General features: G+C 38.8%; 4 non-coding genes across 4 annotated transcripts; 1 reads left to right on the forward strand and 3 right to left on the reverse strand.

The window, feature by feature from the left end:
- Positions 1 to 3383: 3383 nt before the first annotated feature.
- TRNAS-GGA (transfer RNA serine (anticodon GGA)) lies at positions 3384 to 3455 on the reverse strand. Its single transcript has one exon. It is a non-coding gene; the product is annotated as a tRNA-Ser (tRNA).
- Positions 3456 to 3765: 310 nt separating this feature from the next.
- TRNAS-GGA (transfer RNA serine (anticodon GGA)) lies at positions 3766 to 3837 on the reverse strand. Its single transcript has one exon. It is a non-coding gene; the product is annotated as a tRNA-Ser (tRNA).
- A 310-nt stretch (positions 3838 to 4147) lies between these two features.
- TRNAS-GGA (transfer RNA serine (anticodon GGA)) lies at positions 4148 to 4219 on the reverse strand. The gene has a single exon. It is a non-coding gene; the product is annotated as a tRNA-Ser (tRNA).
- Positions 4220 to 4440: 221 nt separating this feature from the next.
- On the forward strand, positions 4441 to 4512 carry TRNAS-GGA (transfer RNA serine (anticodon GGA)). The gene has a single exon. It is a non-coding gene; the product is annotated as a tRNA-Ser (tRNA).
- Positions 4513 to 5099: the final 587 nt, after the last annotated feature.

The raw sequence follows: 5099 nt of genomic DNA on the forward strand, positions 1-5099 counted from the left end.
CAATTTTGCTTGTTTTTGTTTCCTTTTCGAGATAAAAACTGGTTTTATATTAAACATTTAATGGAGTGTTTTGGGAAAGCATTGATTTAATTCCCAATACGCTCAGTCAATTTAAAAGAGCAGTGTATTATAATAATAAATGATTAAAAGAATTTTAGTTTTTCCTTTAAATATGGAGAAATTTTATCTGAACAAATGTAACTTTTTGTTATGAAAAGAAATTTCAAAATATTAAATTTATTGGGATCATTAATTTATTATTATAATACGCTGCTCTCTTAAGTTGACTGAGCATATTGGAAATTAAATCAATGACTTTCCCAAAATGAGCTGTGAAATGTTACATATATATAAACAACTTTTATCTCGAAAAGGGAGCGAAAACTAGCAAAATTATATTAAACTTTTTGTTAGAAATATCTTAAATAATAACTCCCTGAAATTAATAATATTACTTAGGCCGGGTACACACAGAATCAGACACGGCGCGACGCAAGATTTTGTATGTTGGTACTTGTCTCCCATTGATTTCTTATGATAAGATGCACACAGAATCAGACGCGGCGCGATTGTCGCGAGTAGACATGGGGAGACAACATTGAATGACTGGTTGAACTTACTCGCGAGCAGTCTGATGACTGCAGCGTACTGCGCATGCGTGAATAGCCACATCCAATTTTGCAAGCTTCCACAATCTACAGATACTGTTGTTCTGTAGTGCACATTATTCAGAATGGAGCTCGATGCGGATAAATTAGTTATTCTAGTACAGGGAATATATGTTCTGTACAATCCCAGATTGAAAAAAATATCACGACAATAAGTAATGATTTCTAAAATGTGGGAGGAAATTGCAAATGAGATGAAAGAAACAGGTGAATAATAATTAATAATAATTTGTATGAGGCCTACTTCTCTGCCCTGTATTATCACTCGTTCTTGATTTAATATACATTTCCATTATTGTGGGTGGTGAACAGTGGCGTATACTGGTTTAAGGGTCTGGGCTACCACTGACCCTATTATTACGCAAAATATATTTTAAAATCCCTATAATAAAATTCCTTACCTATTTATATGTGAATTCCAGACGTCTTGATTGGGACGAAAATACTTTGATGACTTCGTCATTGAAATTACAGTTGGGCCGCTTGCGAAGTTTCTGTAGAAATTACTTTTCAATGGACATCAGTGCCAAGCCGGATAAACGTTCTTGTGTATGAGTTGATCTACAGTAGGATTTTATTCTCTTCAACGCAGAAAATGTTCTTTCTACCATTGGTGACGTAGCTGGTATTGTCACAATTAATGTTGCCAATTTAAGGACTTCAGGAATAACTTGGTTCAGCTGGTTTTCATATATGGCAGATAATATTTCATGGATAGGTTTGTTCGAAAAATCAAAGATTTCTGCTGAATATATTACACTTAATTCATTTTTCAAACGCATTTGATCAAAGTGACTGTTATAGGACTGAAATAATTTGTTTAGTGCCTCATTCGGGAAGTTTTCTCTATAAGCAGACAATTTTTGAGAATTTAGAAGATGTGTGAACTGAAGCTTTCCATAATCAGTAATTTCCATGTGCATACGATCTAGTATGCTGTAGTACAGCTGCCTGTATTTCAATTCATCATCTCCTTTTCTTCGCTTTAATGGTGGTTCCATTGTATTGTCTGAAGAATTTTCATTTTCCATATTACTCCATATGGACGGAAACCCACTACGTCTGAACTCGGATATAGTATTTTTTAACTTCGATACCTCTTGCAAGCAGTATGCTATGTCTAGACTTTTTGTCTGAAGAATATTATAGAGCACATCTGTATGTGCGAACACTCTAGCATAGATTTCAAGAAGAAATATATTCTGAAACTGTGTGAAAAAATACAAATATCCTTGAGCCTGCACAATTACATCATCATTCCAGTTTTCTTCAGAGTCATTACAAATGATATTTTCAAAGAAAGCAGTCAGTTGTTCTCTGTATTCCTTCACTGTATTATAAGCCGAGATGTAAAATCCCATCTAGTTGGTGCTACTTTTGGGAGTTTCTTTTTCATAAATTCCTTGAGTTTTTCTGATCTTTTAGGAAATGATGAGAAAAATGCAGTATTTTGAAAAAATGCGGCATTCTGGAATGGTTGAAGTAGTTTGTTGCAAAAATAAGTTGAGAACATGGCTGTAACAATGGAAAAATAGTGCTTGAGGATACTTTTCTTGAACTTTTGTTTTTAAGCCATTAATATTTACCGCCATAACTGAAGCACCATCGTATGTCTGTGCAATTAACTTATTGCCGACATTGTATTCTGCTATAACACCTTCCACATGCTGAAACAAAGCAGCAGCAGTTTTGCCCGAACTGACATTTGTGAATCCTATAAACCGTTCTTGAACATTGGCAGTACTGTCGACGTATCTTAAAACAGTGGACAGTTGACTCTGATTAGAGCAGTCACTTGTTTCATCAACAACAATGGCCACAAAAGGTGCTTCTTCTATTTCAGATTTTATGTTCTTTATCATAACCCCACTTATAGCAAATATTAAGTCATTCTGAATTGCGGGAGAAGTACCAGGGAATACTGTTGAACTCTCAAGATGATTGGCCAGTAAATGGTCAAATTCACTTAAGGAACTTAAATATTCAATATAATTTTCTCTATTGTCTGATTCCACACTCTCATTATGACCCCAAAAAGCCAATTCTTGTTTTCCTAGGAAGCAGACTGCGTTAATAAGACGCAGTAAAATCCGATTTTTTTTCACAAGATCATTGTGTTGATTGATGTGTAGAGCTTTTTGCTTATCTAGCTGTAAATCAATTCTTGTCTTCCCAAAGTTTGCAAAGTTCATGCTACTACAAATATGAGCTTTTGATTTGTCGTGTTTTAGGACTGCCGTTCGAAGGGAGTTCATATTAGAAAACCCCTCTTTTGACCACACATTAGTTTCGCGGGCTAAATAACAAACATGGCCAGCAACATAGTTTAGACAGTTTAGAACTACCACACAACCAATTCCACTTACCATATGATGTTGAAGTGAAATGGCGTGTGTACTCACGCTGTTTTTCTTTTACGTCCATGGACAAATTTAACTCAGGAGTTGGTCTTTCCATTTTCACAATTTAAACTTTCTCGTTGTATGTACGACGGTTAAAAGGCAGTTTTAATAAACCTTCTATTACACAGTCATTTTCAACACAAACCTCTCCAGAAACTTGTTCTGCCATATTTTTCACAATATCACTTAATTGGGAAATTGAAAACTTAATAATTAACATATTTATTTTGATGTACCGAAGTACATATGATATTTCCATGCAGATATTCTGCTTTCTCAGATGATGAGAGAGAGATGGAACGGAGAAAATTCTCTCCGGCGCCGGGATTTGAACCCGGGTTTTCAGCTCTCCGTGCTGATGCTTTAACCACTAAGCCACGCCGGATACAATCCCGACACCGTTGAGAATCGTCTCAGATTAAGCTCCATCTCTTGGGTTCCCTCTAGTGGCCGCCCTCTGCACTACGTCATAGATGTCTATGCACGCAGGACCGAAGTCCATACATGTGTAGAGGTGCACTCAGATGAGTGACTGGTTGGCCGGGGTCCGACGGTATGGGCGCCGTCTTTAAATCACAAAGTGATTTATTACGCATATCATATTTATTTTGATGTACCGAAGTACATATGATATTTCCATGCAGATATTCTGCTTTCTCAGATGATGAGAGAGAGATGGAACGGAGAAAAATTCTCTCCGGCGCCGGGATTTGAACCCGGGTTTTCAGCTCTCCGTGCTGATGCTTTAACCACTAAGCCACGCCGGATACAATCCCGACACCGTTGAGAATCGTCTCAGATTAAGCTCCATCTCTTGGGTTCCCTCTAGTGGCCGCCCTCTGCACTACGTCATAGATGTCTATGCACGCAGGACCGAAGTCCATACATGTGTAGAGGTGCACTCAGATGAGTGACTGGTTGGCCGGGGTCCGACGGTATGGGCGCCGTCTTTAAATCACAAAGTGATTTATTACGCATATCATATTTATTTTGATGTACCGAAGTACATATGATATTTCCATGCAGATATTCTGCTTTCTCAGATGATGAGAGAGAGATGGAACGGAGAAAAATTCTCTCCGGCGCCGGGATTTGAACCCGGGTTTTCAGCTCTCCGTGCTGATGCTTTAACCACTAAGCCACGCCGGATAAATATGATATGCGTAATAAATCACTTTGTGATTTAAAGACGGCGCCCATACCGTCGGACCCCGGCCAACCAGTCACTCATCTGAGTGCACCTCTACACATGTATGGACTTCGGTCCTGCGTGCATAGACATCTATGACGTAGTGCAGAGGGCGGCCACTAGAGGGAACCCAAGAGATGGAGCTTAATCTGAGACGATTCTCAACGGTGTCGGGATTGTATCCGGCGTGGCTTAGTGGTTAAAGCATCAGCACGGAGAGCTGAAAACCCGGGTTCAAATCCCGGCGCCGGAGAGAATTTTTCTCCGTTCCATCTCTCTCTCATCATTTAATAATTAACGATTAATATAACTCTTAGACACTCGAACAAATCACAAATTTAAAATACTGCACTGCAAGAACGCAATCACATTGATGAGCTAGCGTACTAAGCGTATTGTTGCTTCGCGCCTGCGAAGAAACCGATCACGAGAGCGGCAACTCACCCGGCCTACACTGCACGATGGAAACAGAAGGGAGAGGGGGACGGGCAGTTGTGCGACAGAACAGCGTTAGCGGAACGGTCACAGGCTACCCCTCGTAGCAGCGGTTTCTCCAGCGATGCCGCCTTGACAACTTGTTTCTTTTCGAGAGCAGAGAGCGCATATAAATCTAACGATTACCTTAATTTTAATTACTGTGGTAAAACTAATAATACAAAATTATTACATTATGTTATATTATAAACTTTTTCTTTTGTAATTTCCTTGGGCTACCGCCGATAGCCCCGGTAGTCCGCAAAATACGCCCCTGGTGGTGAAGTAGTCATAAACATACAAAATGACGCACTACATTAGTAGTATTTAATTTGAATACGCTTTCAATTGTACATGCTTTTTAGG

Source organism: Periplaneta americana, chromosome 7 (assembly GCF_040183065.1).
Source record: "Periplaneta americana isolate PAMFEO1 chromosome 7, P.americana_PAMFEO1_priV1, whole genome shotgun sequence".
Taxonomy (NCBI): Eukaryota; Metazoa; Arthropoda; class Insecta; order Blattodea; family Blattidae; genus Periplaneta; species Periplaneta americana.